Consider the following 19,981-nt stretch of genomic DNA (forward strand, 5'->3'; position numbering starts at 1 on the left):
GATATTTAAATAAAATGCTTTATATTTTACTGCATTAATTTTACATCTGTATGCTAATTCTAAATGTAAAGATTGTCTGCTTAAACCTGAACAGTTCCAACCCGGTCTTACTGGGAGACCGGGTTGACGCGTCACGCTTGTGCGTAATCATATAAGCGCTTTCTGAGCTGAAGACGATGTCAGATTCTGGGATTCTCCTCAGATGGCTCCTGGATGTGTCACCACATTGGAGACAGGAACAAGCACTATTCAGCCAAAGTTTCGTAATCAGGGAACATTTTCTAAGTGACAAGTCTCTCTGAGACATTGGGTTTCGAAAACACTCGCTTCAGTCGGAGGAATCTTCCTGCATGCGCTCTGGTTCTGCGACGTGCTCCAAGCCCCTCTCCACATCTTCAGCTCGCTGTGCACCTTACATACGCGCTGTACACGCTGACAGCGAGCTGCGCTGAGCAGTGTCCATCTCAGATGTTCAGATGGGAATCTTTTCTTGAGTGATTTAGCTACATCTGCGATGTGCGTAACGAATAAAATGTCAGTTCGTCTGTATGCGTCGGGGTAATTCTTTCTATTCTTTCTCTGTCAAAATAAACGGCCAAATACGGGAACTATCCGGTCAACACAAGCTCTGCTTTTAACTGTTCTGTTTTCTTGTGAAAATTGTTGCAAAGAGATCAAATTAAACTTGATTAACACCAGAGCCAGGCGCACTGCGCCGTTATCTCCGTCACTGTAAATGAGGGAAAAACAAATTGATCGGATCCTTTTCTGACCTTCCCCACCTACAAAGTTTAATAACAACAATCAAACGTGACAGAGCCTGGATTTGTATTCTGAACAGTCTAAACATGTTTTAAAAAGAAATGTATGGCAAAAGTGGCACCTGCTCAGTAAAATCACCAACAGGGTGAAAAATATTAACATATTGTAGCAGAGACCAGCTACAACTTCTGGATCCACTTTATATAAATCATTTTATTGATTATCTTCTTATGAAAGATAACTTTGACGTACACGAGCGACCGGTACTGGCTGCTGTCACCTGTTGTGAGCAGCGCTCTGCTGTCTGAGGGTAGGCCCCGCCCACAACGCAGCGGCTGCTGTGGCTCCCAGTGTTTTCTTTACTGCGGGAAACGGGTAATAATGGCTTTTTGATGAGAACAGGTTGCCGACCCCTGGATTAAAGCATGAACTATGAATACTATTAAACTGTGGGAACAAAAAATAATTGAAGTAGTATTTAAAAATATATAAAAATCACACTGTTGCCTGAATAAAATATTTAACTGTTATTGTTGCAACTAATGATAGAAAAATATCAAAGAAGAAAAATAAACAGTGCTTTTCTTTGGGTCTGGGATGTAAACAGTTAGCTTAACTTGAACATGTTGCCTTTTATTTAAATTGTATCCAAAACGATACATAATGTGAATATAAAGCAATGCAGCTGCAAAAAAAATAAAAATAAAAAAGTCTACTTAATTAAACATTTGAGTGAATGTATTTGGTAGGACCCTCCCTCTCTGCTGTGCATGAGCGCCCTGAGAATCAGACAGTCAAGCATGTAGATTGTCTTCCTCAGATTGTCTGTGTGATGTGACTGTTTTGCAAATATGCCGAGATTTTTAGTAGAAAGAAACAACAAGAAACTTTATTTTTTGTATAGGAGCCTAATGAGTCATTAGCTGGATTCACAAAGACATTTATAGTATTCCACTGACCCAACAAAACACAGTAATGGAATTTAAATGTGTACCAAAACTAAATTTATGTCAGCACAAAGACTATTTTTCATTAACTGTTGAATGTTCAGTAAAAAAAAAACAATATTAAAATTCTCTGTTCTACACATTTTCAAAACGAATTTAAACTGAAAACACTAAAGTTAGAGAGGGCCACAGTTTTCTTCCCATTACAGGTCTATTGTGCCATTCACAACAATCGCAGCACAAAGTCAAGATGGCTTCAGGCAGATTTGCATGTGGACAAAGCAAATTTGTTTATCCTGACAAGCAGTTGTCACACAGGACTGATCAAACCAGGCTTGATTTGCAACAGTCCCACAAGGATTACATGGCTGCTGCGCGGCGTGATTGACATTCTTTCGTCTGATCACGGTTCCTCTGCTTCGGCCACCTTCAACCTGATCAATTCTTGTCTCCCTCTGTGGCTCAGGCAGTGCAGATGTGAGGATTTTCTCCTTTTGAAGTGCTTTTAAAGAACGTGGCCAATATTTCTTTAAGACTTGTCAATTTTTTTTTTTAAACTACAAGAGAAAGTCACGATAAAAGTTACGTTGATTTTAGTTGCAAATCAGTGAACTTGCACAGAATTTTTTGCATGATTCTTAGTTTGTGTTTTTAATACCAGAAAATTTGTATATTTCATTACTTTCTGATTTGTGAGGGTTTTAATTTTGTACCTTTTGTAAGTAATAGTTTTCTGTGTTGCGGCTCAAACACAAAAGCCCGTCAGCCAAATGCTTCCACAATTTCTTTAAATTGACCTGTGACTAAAACTGCCTACATAATCTGCTGTGGGTTATAATGCAATCACAGCTATTTATGTTGGAATACATAGTGTTTTATGTTATTTTCAGAATGTTTTATGCTACAGTGTCATCAGAGTTTATCCCAGAATGCACCAGGCATAGCAAAGTAATTATAACAATGTAACACGCTCAGTGGGAGGGAGTATTAATCCTTTGAATCCAGATTATAAAATGTATCAAAGGCATGTGTTTTAGTTAGACCCTACTGTATATGTCACTTCATTACTCATCATCATCATGGCACCATGAAAACAGCTTGTAGACGTGGATTTTGTTCTGTCAAAACCCTTTACACGCTGATAAAAACCGAGTCAAACCCTAAACAGAACAGTTGATAAAAGGTTGATCTCATGGTGAAAGTCATATTTTCTGGCTGAAACTATGCTTACGATAGCTGTCATTTAGAAGTGTAAACAAATGAAACAGAATGAGATCAGGATCCTTATTTAGAAAGCTCCCCTCATTTCTGTTTGAAAGAAAAAATGAAACGCTGTATCTTCAGAAGCACCTGCAGCCCCCTGCTTGCTCAACTTTCTGCTCCCCCTCATGCCCATATTGATCCAAAAGAGATGCTTTAGGAATTGATTATTCTTTTCAAACACCGGTTCAGGTCAGAAAACATTACAACTCGTTTGATTTTCTGCTTCATATAAGAACATTAGGTGTGTTTCAGGACAACACGTCGCTAAAGAGCGCTCCTGTATTCTGCTTTATGAGCGTTCACGTCTGGACGCGTGTGTCTAAAGTCGCAAACATTCATTTCTAGGCTGTGCTTCATTTATATGCAGCAAACGTTGGGCTAAAAAACCAAAGCGTTCTGCCTGTAAATGTGTGAAGAATTGTTGACGTAACGGTATCGGTTAATAGTCGCAGCAGTCAGGTCTGCTGTGTGTCTTGTTATCCTGTTATCCCTTAAGGCTGGAATTATGTCTTCTATCAAATATTTGATCGTAGGCAACTTAAAAAGATGGTTCTATTTTTTTCGTATTTTAAACCTCTTTCCAGGAAAAAGGAATGAGGGAGAAATGATCGTCCAATCACTACAGCGCCTGAGATTGAACAAAGTATCCTTGCCATGGGAGACCAATTTCAGCTCAATTATATCCACTCCCTGCTGCTTTTGCCCTCTGTAGTGCTCAACCAAGCTGCTGGGAAAGTTCTTCTCATCTAGGAAAGATGTTGAGATAATTATTTTTTTTTTCTTAATGGTAAACTTAAGCTCTCATTGCTTGGCTGTTTTTAGTGGGAATGTTGATTCCTCAGCGGCTCTAAAGTGGCTCCTGGGATGACTACTTTTTCATTTCTTTTTTTTTTTTTTTTTTTGGTGGGGGATCTGACTTGTCCATCATGACTGATTTCGATCTGGATTCCTTCATATTGGCAGTCGGGCTTAGGATTTGCAGATGTAAATCAATACTGTGCCTATCAAGTGTTGAAGTGAGTGTTTGAGCCTTAGGGAAACATGCTGCATACGCAGCCTCTCGTGCTTCTAGGGTTTTTTATCAGATTCTCGGATGGTGGAGGGAGTTGAAGGGAATTTTACAGCTGTTAGAATATTTATAATACAACTTGTTGACTTGTTGTTGTACGTACAGTTATGTTATTTCATCTTATGTAAAAATCTGATTTAGCTGATAATAATAATAATTAGTTTGAAAAGAGAAAATCAAAATAAAGACACAGTGAGGTATGTAGGAGTTTGCAAGACGTGCTCTGTAAAGCAATCAGGCCGTGAAGCCACTCTCATTTGATGCTGCGGCTTAATGAGACATCCTGGTTGAACTTTACTACGAGAAGAAAACAGGAACCCTAAGGGAAATTTTTTTTCTTTCTTTTTTGGATCATTGTGAGCAGGCAGGGTTGTTGGCGCTGACAACTCAGCTATTGCATTCTGAGGACCTGCGTGACATCTGTAAACAAGTGGTGTGAATTCTCTGCACATAATGCAGCGCAAACCACTCAGCAACTGTTTTCACAAGAATAACAACAAGTCCTTTCTCCTGGCAAGCCTGCCAAACATCCTTATTTCCACTTTTTCCCTTCTGAACAATGTTAGTTTTCTTTGTCTCGTGTTCGGGGGGGGGGGGGGGGGGGGGGGACTATAAAAGTTTTGGAATTAAAGTTTGTTTAAAGTATCATTTTAAATGGCATACCCTTTTATTAAGAATCTATAGAATCACACCATGGTAACTATGTCACCAAATTGTGATTCCGGCAATCTAAACGAAGCAAGTTCAACACAGCAGAGCCTTCTTTGTGATAGCTGCTTCGACAAAAGGTTAACCTTCACTCAGAGATAACAGGCTCCACCACAGCCGTTATGATCTTTGCTTTATTGAGCCAGAATTCCTCTTCAGGCTCTCATGTTTGTATAAAAAGGGATGTTTTACCCACTGTTTTGTGATTTTTGTGCACAAAATACACAGATCCCCCCTTCATTCATATAAGAATGGCTGAATGTAAACATCCATGCGGAATAAGGCAGATAAAATAATAAGGCAAGAAAGAAGGGCTGCAGAAAATTGTGCAAATATTAAATTAAAGAATATTCCTCTTGTTTCCATTGTGCCAAGATCTTTAATTTTTGAGTTAAGTCTGCAGTCTGCTTTAGCTCTCACTCTGTTCTGTAATCCAAAGAAAATGACTGTCCAAATGAAATTCTACTTTTATTAATTGAATATTATCTGACATAAAGACTGTCTAATTAGTTTTAAAAGTCTTATTAGATCCAATATCAGCGCTTTTATAGATTTCTGGACACATTTGTGCAACTTATTAACACATAAACAACCTTAACAGAATTTGGGGTTTATGGATTCTTTGATAACGTGAAACAAAACTGAGGTTTTTCTTTGGTTTTTGCACAAAGTAGGAAAAATATGCACAAAGGTGGTTGTTAGAGTTTAATAGTGTACTTATTATTTTCCTCCTGCTGAGGATCATGAATTATTTAGTGAGCTCTGGTATTAAAAAGAGGTTTTTCTGTTAAAACTACTATAAATCATTTGTTTAAACGATGGATAAAACAAAACCAGAATAAATAAAAAACAAGAAAAAGGTTGTAGATCATTTGTGTGATTTCAGTCCTGGTCACTTCCCTTGGCCTTCAGCTTAAATCAGACTATGAGGACAAAGTCCTGTCTTAACCCTCTCAGGCTCAAAATAAGCTTTGATAAAAGGACGGACAACAAAGTCCTTCAGGGGTACTTCTGAGTTAAAAAATGCTCATGAAACACGTTTGTGGAGCAACCAGGTAGGTAGGTTTTAACGTTGCAAATCTGCAATGCCTGCCTCCAGAGGGTTAAAGGTTGTAATTGATTGTTCTCTTCATTGCACTCACATCAGATGAAGCTCAAACACTCAATTAAATTCACATGTATGATCATTTAGACATGGCTTCTGCCTGTCCCAACACATAGAAGCTGATCCACTGAATAGGAGGGCTGAGCGTATGAGCTATTACAAATGATGTACTCAGAAATCACCTTTTTTGGATGACCTTACTTGTGGCTTTTCAAAGGGTCCAGGCCTATGTGTGTTTCTGTACTATGTCTCTGCTTTTTGCTTTTAAGTTATTTGAAACTTCTAAATCGTTGTTGTTATTGGAGTATAACTGAATGAGGAGCCCAAGTCACACCCATCTACTTCCACTACTGTCCAAAATATGAATGAGAGTGTATGAGCCGATAAATGTTGTTTTCTGTGTGAAAAGACGTGGAGAACTCCAACTGCTCGTCCCGCCAAACTGACATCATCACACCAGACACAGAGAAGAGGAGAAGGAAAACGGCCGGGAGTTTAGCAAGCATCACACCCTTCTTCCTGGACGATGGAATGAGCCTTACACACGGAGAAAACCACTATAAATCTGGCCATGTGGCAAGTAGCAGCTACGCTGGGGGACGAGATTCTGTGGTGATGTCATACACGCAATGTCTGATTTGTGATCTTTTGAACATTTACAACCAAATAAATCTCAAGGTACATGACAGACATAGTTGAAACACATGATTATCATTTAAACTGAAGCACAACATATGTGCCCTGTTCACTTAAACTCATTATTTTTGGTCCGGAGACCCATGAGCCAAACAGAAGGGCAGGCTACCAAACCACCATCCCATAGGAGTAACAGATCCAGAGGACTGGGGGTCTGCCCGGACAGCAACTGACAATGGCCTGGACCAAGTGTTTAAAGAACGAAACACACATAATATTTGTGTTGATCTTCCAGACTCAAGGTCAGCATTTGAAAAACTTCCATAGCATGTTTGCTAGCTGTATCTAAGATGATCATTTAACTTTTTCATTGTCTTTCCGTTTTTGACCGCTCTACCTCTTTAACATTATTCAGACACTTTTAAATCAGTCCCTGCACGAAGCATCAGCATTATACTTCTGCCTGACTATATGCACAGTGTTGTTTTCTATCAGATGCTTCTATTTGGTTTTTCATCAGAAAATGAACCATGGAATGGGTGGCACATTTTTCACACAATTTCATCTGAAACTCTAAACACAAACTGCTCCGGAGCAGGTTATGAGTTCACTATGTTACCATGGTGATCCTGCAAGGTTCAAATTTGTGACACTGAAAACTCTTTCAGCTCAACGTAGCAGGTTAATACATTAATCTCACTTCACAGTGCACGCCTCAGAACTGAAACATTACTCTGTTTAGTGCTGCAAAAATACAGCGCTTTTCCAGTTGTTGTGTCCAACTCAAAAATATTAAAGTCAGCCGAGGGAATAAATGTGATAAAAATGCAACAACTCTCTTCTTCTCAGAGCAGTGCAATCATAAAATTATGCACAAGCCATTAGAAATCAGAGAAATTAGGAAATTGTTCATGTCTCACTGTTAGTTCAATTAATCTCAGATTAAGTCAAGCATTTCAGTAACCACATTATTCTGCTGCTATAACAAGAATACGTATTTATTTATTTTTTTATTTTCAATTTGATTTTGAAACTGTAGTCCGTAAATGCAAAATGAGAAGTAAACATTAGCGGTGCTCGGCTTATCTAACGGCCTGCCTCTCCCGAGTTCTTGGAAATGCATTTAGATGAAAGCGCAACCTCACCGTTATCGACAGACTGGCATGCTGCAAAGGAGAAGAGGAGGTGAGGAGTAGCAGAGGTCTGAGCAGACAACACATTACATTTTTGAAAAATTCTTAAACCTCAGTTACCCCCTCTGTGAACGGAGCTGTTGTTTTTGTCAGGTGTGCTTATGCACGTCTGCAGTAGCGTGCTTTTCGTACGGAGGGAGAGAGAGAGGAAATAATCTTGAATGACTGCGTTTGTAATTGAATCACAGCACTCATTCACACTGCTATTGTTCACCGATAATGACATAATTGTCAAAGAGGAACTACGTCATCAATGAATGGAGGGGGAAAGAGGAGGCGAGAGATGTGATAATGATGAATCTCGACGTGAGCCAGGAAACCGAGAGTTCTCTCCCCCCTTTTTCTCCCCCTCTGGTTCAGGGATGGTGCCAGAGCTGAACTGTAATGGCCTCCTGGTTGCCTGTCACTAGCAGCAAGAAGGGGGGGGGGGGGGGGGGGGGGGTTGAATGAGTGGATTTAGATTGCATTTCCCATCTTCTTCATTGTTATTTTGGGTCAAATAACACATTGCTCTTCCACTCACAAGCAGGAGCAGAAAGCAGTTGGTTTGTAATCAATCCTTGCGGAAGGGGGCTGAGGAGGAGGGGATGCTCGTTTTCTGCCTGCCGCTGTGCACAAAATGGAATAAATGTGACATTAGGGGCGCGGGTATCATTACCTTGATGAATTACGGAAGGTATAACGATTATGGAAATTGTCATCTACTGATCATTCATCTCAATTTATTGTAGCTCAGTGCCAGTGTGGCCCAGCAGACAGAAATGTTATCATGTCAATAGTTCTAAGGGCTGTTATCAATGCTCGCTTTGCTCTCAATGGCCGAGCACTGTAGGTTCTGTTGTACACCATCCATCGCAATCCGGAGCTCAACAGCAGACCCCTTTGATAGTTCCTGAGGTGAAAAGGGAAGCTAATTGAAAAATTGACCCGTCACTTTCCTGGAGTGGTCATGGACTTTGGGAGAAGATGTGAAGCTTAATGAAGGGTCGCGCGTTGGTTTCAACTTGTGAAAAAAGCAGTTCAGTTTTACAGCCCCTCCCTCCCTCTCATGCTTCAGTTTAAGCTGCTCTAATATCTCACAAAGGAAATGCAATTATGTCTAAAACTAATTTGTGAAGTAATAAAACTATCAGCATAAAAGAGCGCTGCGCTTTTTCTTTTCTTCTTTTCTTTTTTTTAACAACAAAAGTGGGGTTGCAGATTACATCTTCCTGTTCTGCTGCTAATAATATCAATGGTTCAACCTGCAGCATGATGAAAAATTCAAAATCAATCACCACATTATATTACAAAGCTGCACATGAAGAACACAACATTACCAGCGCTGTTGTTTTGATCGTGTTCTTGATGGCACAGTAGTTGTAAGCTTTGTGCCACAGCCCCATGAACCGAGTCCCAGAGAGATCCGTAGAAAGATATTGCTCTGTGCTCAGCGTCAACAATATCGGCCCACCTCAGGGAGGTTGTTAGGGCTCTGCATGTTTGCATGCATTATCATAACACACCTACAATAACAGCAGAGAGGCATTTAAAGTCTTTTACTCACATGACACATCACATCCCCCTTATTGAGAATATGTATGGATATGATTAAACCCTTGACATTCATAATTTGCAGTGCAGTGGTGAAATTGGTAAGCCTCTGAGACAATAAATCCTAGTTATGTCAAATGCGCTCATTAGACTTCAATTTATGAAAATTGTGCAGGATATGAAGATTTGCAAAGGTCCAGACTCAATGAAAGCCCGTGATGGAGCCCCTCTGGAGACTTTTCTAATCGCTGCAGCAGGAATATCACTGCGTAATGGAGGACATATCTCTTCATTAGCCCTGTGTCGGAGTACAGTAACATTCACTCAGCCTGTGATGTACACTGTGCTGTTTCCTTGCAGTGGCACTTTTAGCACACAAAAGTTGCCTATATTTTAACCAGGTCCGCCCGGAGAAAATGTTATTGTTTACTGCATGAATGAGACAACGGGTTTTCGGGGAACATAACGGTGCTCCTAGCTAACATTGGTGCAGAATCAGTCTAGCTCGGGCAACAAATAGAATGTGGAATTGCAGTTTCAGTTTAGATGGAGCAGGATTTTATCCCAGTCGACACCTCAGATTTGAATATGAATTGTCTAAACGGAGAGTTCGATCCGCTGCAGAAACACGGGCAGTTTCAAGGCTGTGCAGGTTGTTAGCGTGCGTAATCGAGCCCAGGCATCTGCATCAGATTATTAGTCTATTACTGGGAAATGTTAGCAGAGAAGCCATTTAATCTTGCTCATTAAAAATTCTGCAGTTCCTCACCCATGTTTTTTTTTTCATATTTTTTCAAGCAGCAGATATGTGAAGATTAAATTCAAACTAACAACACTAAAGGATTCTTCACATTTTTTTTATTTAAATTCTCGGTATTCACCTTTGGTCTTATTTTACACCAAGTGTGAAGGCAAGATGTTGGGTCTTTTTCTGCCTGAAAGCTTTTGTGTTGAACATTTATTTTGCATTTCAACATCCTGCCTGCTCTGGTCTCTTAATGCATAGCTTGAAAATGAATTTTTAGCAACCATCTGTCCATTTTAACAACACACAGACAGTGGCACCCCCATACAATTTTCATTTGAGGGTCAGATGGGTGAAAAATTTAGGGTGGTACACTGAAGTGATCCTTTAGCTATGCATTGCATTAGTCCTTCATTCTTTGTCAATAAAAACAATGATTTATTTCAATTGTCTTAAAACTGTCTAATTCACCTGTTGCAGTCATAACAAAAGCAAAAATTATTGACATTTATGCTTATTTTTATAAATGGTGGGTGGCACCAACAGATATTCAAATTTATTTATTTAATTATTTATTCGGTTTTACATTCATGTCTTGATTAACACAGATAAACGTTTCATTTGTGTGAACATGCTTCATCAAAATGGCAGAGGTTTTCCCCGGGGGTGGGGGGGGGAGGGGGGGGGGGTATTGGCTATCATTATTCCAAAGGGGTCCTTGGCCACCCTTGGATACATCTTAGGAGCACCACTGCACAGATACAATAAAACTAGCACTACTTAGTGTTTTGCTTTTGTATCAACCATTTCGGCTTGCCATTTTGTGTAATTACAATAAACCAGCCAAATTATATTTTATCAGCACAATGTTATATAAAAGATATAAAACCTTTTTTTCCATCTTTAATAAAATATTTTTTAACCCTACATTAAGCTTAATTTTAATTAAATGTTTCTCCAGTGCTCTTATATTTCACTTTAAAATTTCAGGTCACATGATCCCATCAGGTTGTCAGGGAGTTTCTCACATGCAGCTGTATTTTCTGACCGTTTTTTATATTTTTTGGTGTGTTTTTTTGTTTGTTTGTTTGTTTGTTTTTAGAGGTAGATTTTAATTAAATTTTGTTAAAAAAACGAAAAGCAATCATAACACGAGACCTTGAGATAGAATAGAGTGAGTTTTTGTTTTCAGTCCCTCCTCCACAGGTTTTCACCATTTTTAATGTGAGAGAACTGAATGCAAAGGCGCCGTAAACACTCCTGAAATCTCAGTTTCCATCCAATTACAACGGTAAACCTCACAACGATGGAAAACAAACCAGTGATGTCTTTATTTCTGGTGGAGAGTGTTTTCAAACTGAGGACCAATTAAATAGTGGCCCCTTGATTCCACAAGCCCCTTGTTATCAACGTTACCTGAGGAGATTTTCTCCAACTCACCATAAGCTCCAGACTGATCTACGGTTATTTGCAGTTAGAGAGCAGCTTGCTTCCTCCATGTGAGGTTTTTCTGTGTTTAAAAGCAGGAGTGTGGATAACTCTTTGAATTGGCTGCATTAGAAACAGACCCTGGGGAGAAGCAAACACTTACAGAAGCAGCTGTACTCAAAAAAGTTAAGTTAAAAGTTTATTTATGCATTTTATTTAGTTATTTAGTGGTGGAACATGTCGTGGGCTTATTAGCACAGAACCCACAGATAAAAATAGTTTTATAAAAATAAATAAATGATAACATGAAGATGATAACAATTATAATGAACCACAGAAGGGTTACTTCCTGTTAAAAAAAAGAATTGATAAAAACATTGAGACTCAAATTTTTTATTTTTTTTGTGTTCAGAATTAAACAATGAAAAATATAATGTGATAAATATAAATGATCATAGCGTTATTTTACCTTATGAATAATTAAGCAGCTAATAATTTTTTTCTGAATGAATGTTTTTTTCCTTTGTAATATACATCTTTTTATTAATCTTTCAGATTATAAAAAGAAAAAAAATGCATATTTATGGATTTGCAACCAGAAGTAACAAAGATGGGTTCACCTACCAGTACTTGGATTTTTTAATACATTTTTATAGATGTATTCTGCTTATTTTGAACTTTATTGTTACAATGAATACATTTATAAGCAAAAAAAAAAAAAAAAAAAAAACTGAAATAAGAGTTGAAAATGAAGAGCTCGAAAAATGATTTAAGTTTTTCTATTATTATATTTTCTTGCTGGAACACACAGTAACAATAAAACCTGCAGTTTTTATTTCCTTGTCCAGCCGTCAGTACATCTGATGCATCGGTCCACTGTTGAGGAATTGATTAGAACTCAGCAAAAATAGACTTAACTGAGATTTAGGTGATTAAAACAAAGTAGGGGCTTGCGTGTCGTTGGAGAACATGTAACACAGAGGATGCACTAACATAAGAGACAGGCTTTTTATCGGAAGTGAAGAAGCACATGTGACAAGCAAAACCCAGCGTGATTACAGCTGAGGTCTCAGTGTTGGAGGGTTTACTGCTGCAGTGCTCTGCATTTACGGCTGTCTAATGTTCATTCTGCAAATGCATGCTGAAGAGTGCAATGTGGGTTTAAAGAAATGCATATGAATCATATAAGACTACATTTTATTTCAAACAAAAAGCACTGCCGTAACAATGTACTGTAGCCTAATTAGTGATGTTTCAGGAAGGAGGTACATGACAGCCGGCTGAATGTTTTCTGATGTAGAATTTTTTTTTTGTTTGGTGGTTGTGTGTGTGAGACAGAACAACAAGAACATAATACGCTGGTCAAATTGTCTTTCAAATAAACCAGTTATCTGTGTTCTATGGTGGAAAATCGAATGAAACAAACAAAACTGCGATAATATATTTTAGAAGCTCCAGTTCTACCTTTTAGCTGTATGAAGTTATACCTTACAGCCAATCTGCAACACGTAGGTCTTTTAGCTTTACTGCTGTGTTTTTATTTGTATTTTCTGAACAATTCCTGCTTTTTAAACTAATAACTTCAATCATCAAAGTCTCAAGGTTCTTCTGTTATTTTCTTGTTACTTTGCACTCTGCTGTGCTTTCTCCATCTTCACTTGTTAGAGCAAGATCACGGCATGATGAATATAACAGTATGTGGGATTAATGCTAACAAATAGTTATGAATCGTTTTATAATCTGCATTTACTTTTACTGAGACTGCAACGATACCTGTGTGATAACCCAAAGCTCCAAAAAAAAAAAAAATACAAAATCTCGTAGTTGCCCTGAGTTTGACAATAAAAATAATAATAATAACTACAACAACACCATAATAATAATAATAATAACAATAATAATGATACTACTACTAATAGTAATAATGTCAAAATTTTTGGTATAAATTTTATACAGTTATTTAGATAAAAAGAAAACTATTATAGTCTAATTAAATGTATTTACCCATTTTTATTTAACTTTTTTATGGGGTCATAAAAATTTTAAAGTTGTCAATTTTAATAAGTCAAATTCAGTGATTTATGCACACACACACACACACACACACACACACACACACACACACACACACACACACAGAGCTTGCTCCCTGTGTTAGAGCAACGACTTAAATAAACACACCTTCTCTGTCTGTCATAATCCTCGAACCCTAAAACAAATCCTGTTTTTTATTCCTCTTCTCGTTGCTTACCGGTTGAGCTTTTCAGATTAACTGAATGTGGTTCACCGCCTGCTCTGATTTGCCAGAGGTCCCTTCGCCTTTGAGGTTGTCCATCCATCTTTAAAATGTGGAGTGGCACTGAGCCTGTCCACTTTTCCAGAGCCTGTTTCATTTTTACACCAAGAGCATTTTTAAACACAAACAGAAAAAACTCAACTCTGCTTCTCTGGACCTAAGCCTAACAAGTTCAAGATTTCTCTTTTAACCCAAAGTTCCAAATAAATGAGACTTTTTGAAGAAAGAAAACTGTTTTTTGTTTGTTTGTTTTTTTGCCACACAAGAGACCTTCAGATATGAGACTGTACACTTACAATCACCCATCTGCTGAAGGTAATTCCAAGTAATTAAAAAAAAACTTTAGATTTTTTTTTTTACTTTTAAAAATATATATATATATTCTTTGCATTAAAATTGTGTTTTGATTGGTTTCTGGGGTTTTGTGCATCCCTCTTTTGATTTTGTGGTTCGACAGCAACACACTCCAATCAATAGGCAGGCTCAAAAACAACCTGAGAGCAAAGTCAAGGCACCCCCTTGTCTCAGAAGGTCCTCTGAGATTTAAAAGCCTGGCAAGTGAAGCATCTGTCTCCATCCTCCTTTACTGTCCTCTGAATAAATCCAGGAAAAATGCAACACTTCCCTTTCATTGAACTATTAGCATGTTTTCTGATGTTGATATTGCCTGACATAATTTTGTACTTGTGCATGAAATATTCCCTTCCTTCCATCTTATTTTGCTTAGATATACAAGGGAAGGAGAAAAAAAGAGTCTTCCTAAAATTCTCGCTGTATAAGCGAGGGTGAAAGCTGTTTTGTCCCTTTGGAGGGGATTCATTTCCACATGAAAAGAGAAGTTCTCTTCAATCCCTTTATACATGTCACTTTAGTTTGCTGAACACAATGCTGGACTAACAAAAGGCAATAGCCTTTACGGCACAAATATAATGTAGTGGCACACATATAGAGAGTGCATCCATTGTTGCTTTTGCTTTTTACCAGACAGCGGACAAGACAAGGCACAGCTCTGAACACATCAGACTCACCGTCTGACCCCTTGGGGACAAAATTCCTGCATACACAAGACGAGTGGCCGGGTGCACGCATAATTTGTCAATGTTGCTTTTTCCTAATGTCCACAGGTCTCTGTGTCCCCACGGTGTGGCCCATCTGTTTTCTTTGCTGATGCCGTACATATATGTAAAACACACAGAGCTGGAGATGTGGTGTTTCATTCTTTCATATATGCTCCTGGGCTTCAGCGGTGAAGTTTCTGGTTCATGTTTTTGTGTATTCTAGCACGCACCCCGAGAGTCACAAGTAACCTGGGAAGCAAGTGCAGCAAATAATAGGGTCCTATGTTCCTAGAATGTTCTGGCTCCAACTTTAATCTATACCCGCGGCTCTTTACTCCAGGACGCACTGTGTGCTCGTACTGATAAAAATGCTTCCTGTTTAGAAGCAATCAATCCTTTAACATGTCTGTGGGTCATTCGTTTGTTTCATTGAATTCTTATATCTTCATCTGATTCCATTTGTAGTTCTAACATGATTTAATGCTGCTTTCATCTTGTAAGACATGCTGTGTTTGAGTCTTTGGATGTGGATGTTAGAAGTGTCTAGCCTCCAATAGAGGGCACAGTTGACTGCGTGGACTTGCAAGGCATGTGACTGGGGGGGTGGGGGTTGGGACTAAAGCCGTGCTGAAGGTCTCACAGGGAGGAGAAAGGGAATTCTTTAGGAAGAACAGATACCAAACTGATGGAGTGAAATAGCTCTTTTTTGGGAAAAGAATTTGGTCCAACAAAGCAAAGCCTCGTGCCATTAATGCTCTGGTGTTCTAAACTCAAAAGAAACTTCTTCTGGATGAAATGTGTGAACATCTTTCTATAAAGGAGTCCAAAAATCTAACTAGAAGTCTGGAAGTAAAAGAAAGATGGTTTCAGCTGCAATCCTACGAGCATTCCTCTCCTTTTTGTGTCTTTCTTTCCTGTCTTCAGCGAGTGTCCTTGACTGAATGGCAGCGTTGGAGATGGATTGTTAGGCGTTTTTGGCCTTTATGCAGATCATGCCATTTGATGGAGGCAAGTTTGTTTGATGTGCAACAGAAGAATCAAGCATGGAAGGGTAGGGCTGATTTTGCTTGGAGAGAAGCTGTCCTCGGTGATAACTTCATCTCTGCATGTGGTCGGACGTGGGGTAAATCCAGGAAGGGGATTTAAAGGGGAAGAAAATGCCCAGTCAGAGCTGCAGTAGTTGGCCCCCCATTGAGCTGTGGTGCCTGCAGACCATAGTTTGAAGGTCTGTGATCTGCCGTTGGTATTTTTAGTTTTCCTCTCTTCTCTGTCCCTCAGAAGCAAAAAAACGACTCAGCCTCAAAAATGCCTTTCTAGTGGGATTAGTGGACTGTTGCTTTTGTAATTAATGGACCTCTGCTTTGCTATATCCTCTAAATGCTATCATCTGAAGCCTATCAGATTGAGTCTGGAATGTTTTTGTGACAGCCAATTCAAAGCCTAAACGTGTTTTTTTTTGTGTGTGTGTGTGTGTGTGTGGAAGGCCAGGGCAGTGAATGGCTGGGAGGCATGTGCACTTATCTCTGGAGCAGGAGCTCCTCAAGACGAAATTTTCACACTTACAAAGTGCAGATGAGCTTCAAGACTGTGTTATCAACGATGCCTTATTAATGTTAGTGGGACTGAAAGTAGGTCAAACTCTTCTCAAACATTTTGGGGGGCGTTTTTGCAGGATGGAGCTCGAAGTGCTGATTTCTTTCTCCTGCTGATCACTACAGATGGTGGCTGGGCTAAAACAATATGAATCGAGCTTTACTCATAAGCAACATTTCAATTTGAACAGTTGAGGCACTGGTGCTTTCCTGTTTATCTAACAGTTTAATTAACAGCTTGAGTAACCTTTAGCTGCCAGTCTTAGCTGCTGAGAAATAACACATTTATTTACATCAGTTCACCCCCACCCCCCAGTCAGACTCAAAGGAAAGGAAATTGGAGGTTTTGTGCGTTATCCAATTAAATGGCAGCGCGTCCATGTATAGGTAAGCTTAATGAAGTACTCCTGTAAACAAAAGCAGGGGAGAGGAGGCGAGGGGAGGCTGAGGGAGAACAGGCAGGTGGCCCGAGAGGAGTTCATCTGCTGCCTCGCGGTTTCATTTAAGATCGGGCTGTTTCTACCATTGACTGGTGGGTATGTTTAATTGGCGGCATCAAACGGATGCTGTGAGTTAAAAGCGAGCTCCTTTGAGTTTTACTATTAATGAGTTGTTTACAGGTGCCGCTGTTTGCATGTTGCTCACAGAGCGGGGGTCAGAGTTGAGCCTCCTCTGTATTTACGGCCTACAGCAGTGCTGATAGGCAGGCTGCGCCTGGACGGGATGTGCAGCTCACCAGCTGACAAGTGCGTGTCGGACAAAAGCGCAGCAGAGCGGGGCGCGAGCATCCGCATCCCAACCGACCGAGTGAGGATTCTCTTTCTTTGCCGCCTTCCTTGCTTTCTTTTTTCCTGTAAACATCCTGCACAGCTGCTTGGCGACAGGAAACGCGTATCTGTGCTATCTCCTGAGGGGGGTGTACAGCATTGTTGGAAGTATTGCTGCTGGCTGAGCCGCTGATTCGCCGGGAGGACTGGGAAGATTTCGGAGCAGTTTCTGCTCGGAACTGGCAGCTTTCAGCTTAAACGCTATCCACGCGCAAGCCTGCTCATCCGGGACGTGCACGTCGGCTTCTGGCGGCCGAGGTTTTTTATTTTTCTTTCTTGAACGAAAAGACAAACAAGAAAAGAAAGGTGTCCGAGAAGGAATGAGTCTTAGCCAAATCGTGCACACGGGTTATTGTGAGCGGCTCCTGCGTGCGCGCGGCTCGCTGCTGCCGGAGAGTTGGGACCAAAGCGCATCGCTGGAAGTTTAGGAGCCTCGGACGGACTCCAAAAGCCTCCCCACAGGTCAGTCTGCCTTTACGTTTTTCCTATTCCTAAAACGGATGCGCCTTTTACGCAAAAATAAGCACGCGAGCCGATCTCGGTTCAGATACTCCGGATCGTCTGACAAGATGAACCTGCTGTGGGCTCCCTGCCCCATTTTCCCCCAGCTCTGCTTTGATAAATATGAATTATATATACTTTAATTCACAGCCTGTCTGTGGGGGTTTTCAGCAGAGGAAGCTTAATGCTTTAATGAGTACGAGATATTTTCGATCACTCAGACTGGGTGGTTTACGTCGCGACAGAAAGTTTAATAATAAAGGACGTGGAGTTTGTAAAAAGTCAGCTCTTTGCTTCAGAAGATGTAAAGATTCGGCAGCTCTAGATTAACGGGGGACATAAAGGCAAGAGCATGTCATACAGGCAGATTCTGTTTCTGCTATTCTGGCTTTATTAAACTAATTTGTCAGTAAGAATGGCAATAATAACATCTTCACCCACTCTCACTTTGCTGTTCTCCATCCAAGGGCTGATACAGCTGAACGCTCCAAAAAGTGAACTCATCAGCAGATAAAATCTCATTAGGAAGCTTAAAAAACTTCATATGCAGTGTAAAATGACCTGATTTGATAGTAATCAGGTGTGGATGTTGAACTTTCTCCTCGGAGCCTCCTGTTGGTTTTAGAGGAGGCCTGTGTGGAAACCATGATCTTTTCTGTCACCTTTCTGCTAAAAAAGTCCAAATCTTTCATATTTGTAAGAATAAACAAAACAAACATGGTATGGATGATATTGTTTAACCTAAACTCAAATAAACTAAACTGCTCAGACACCTGCTGGGTTCATTCCCCCATCTTATGGCTCTAAGCAGCGCATGGCGACCTGTCAAGACTCAGAGAAATGTTGATCTGATTTCACGGTGACACGGATCAAGCTGAACGCAATCTGCAAACACATGCATCTGAGTCCACACGATAGCCCAGGAGGACAAGTATATGCTCAGCTAAACTGATTTATGGCTTTTGTCCTCAGTGAGATTGAGGAACTGCAGCAGTTGGGGCCATTTTCTGTTTTATGTTCCATGTCTGACGAGGACTGGAACTGGAAAGTGATGCAGATCGTCTCTGCTTCAGGCCCGCGTGGTGAATTATTCCCACTGAAAGGCTCATTGTGTCCCCGACCTACCTGTAAATCACAGCACTTCTGTTCGGATGAACAAACAACTTTGTGAAGATGTGGCAAGTGTGTTATGGGAATCGTTGAGCTACCGGAGACATCGCTGTGTCTCTGAGCCGTAACAAATCTATAACAGTCACATTTCCTTTATTGAAGGCACTGATCATAATTTCAGTTGGCTTTTCTGCACGAGACACAACAATACATTCCACTCATTTTCTGGTGCCACAGCATCCTGATAAATGACACGCGTTGTGTTGACACTTTCTCAGAAGCACACCTGGATTCAGAGCGATGGCAGTGAGTATAGACCGCCGACATATTTAGCACAGCTGCACAAAGAAAAGTCACTCTAGTTGACTACCAGTAGAGTGTTCCATGGTGCGGCAGATGGTTGTACGTCTCACACCGAGACGTTTAGTCTTTCTGCTGTGACCCCTCGTTGAGGCTTTAATCTAATTCCTCAGCTTTTAACGTCATCGCTCTTTGAGTCAACCAATCGAAGCAGGTAACTACATTTTCAAACAGAGCTTGAGACGTTCTCTGGGCGTGTTATTATTTTGTTTTTCTTTTAAACCACGCTCGGAGCTTAAAACTATCTAATTAATTCAGGAATATCAGACGAACTGTGTACACAACACCGCTGCTCCGTTTTCATATCCTTAAGTAATTTTCCTTTTCATTATTCCTGTGGAGAATTTAATATTCTGTGTGATGAGAACTGCCTCCTTTAGGGATAATACCAACTTGAATCCTGCCCTAAACAGTTTTATAGGTTGTAAAACGGCAATCAAGACGCCTCCTCTTCCGAGATCTGAGTGATGCGGGGGATGAGTAGATGCATGCGCTTGTAATATATCACCTTTTTTTAAATGTTTTTTTTACTTGCGGAGGCTGGAGGTGGCCCGGGAGATGACCCGGGGATTAAAACATTTGATATGCCAAACAGCATGGCCGAGCTGCCTGTTTCAACACATCCGAGCAAACACGTGAAGGTTAATGCAGCCTGACAAACTACCAATAGTTCCCTGGGCTCGACGGATCGGTTCCATGTCATATTTACTTTACATAATTGCTGCCCTCTAATCTGTTACTATTAACACACAGCCAGCCTCGCTATTGTCTGCTCTACTCCCTTTCACCTGTTTTCTTTCTCAGTGCATTTTGCTTTTCCTCCCTTGAGAGCAGCGTGGCATCATGAT

General features: G+C 40.1%; 1 protein-coding gene across 5 annotated transcripts in view; it reads left to right on the forward strand.

Annotated features, from left to right (window-relative positions):
* Positions 1 to 16,822: 16,822 nt before the first annotated feature.
* Positions 16,823 to 19,981, forward strand: part of si:dkey-237h12.3 (teneurin-3) — a 188,748-nt gene continuing 185,589 nt past the window's right edge. For 3 of the 5 annotated variants that reach the window (XM_015950707.3, XM_015950714.3, XM_015950722.3), the window contains exon 1: positions 16,823 to 17,624. The gene's annotated coding sequence lies outside the window, so the exon portion shown is untranslated. The remainder of the gene's footprint in view (positions 17,625 to 19,981) is intronic. The other 2 variants (XM_015950730.3, XM_015950738.3) reach the window with 1 other exon arrangement.

The sequence above is a fragment of the Nothobranchius furzeri genome, chromosome 1, assembly GCF_043380555.1.
Source record: "Nothobranchius furzeri strain GRZ-AD chromosome 1, NfurGRZ-RIMD1, whole genome shotgun sequence".
Taxonomy (NCBI): domain Eukaryota; kingdom Metazoa; phylum Chordata; class Actinopteri; order Cyprinodontiformes; family Nothobranchiidae; genus Nothobranchius; species Nothobranchius furzeri.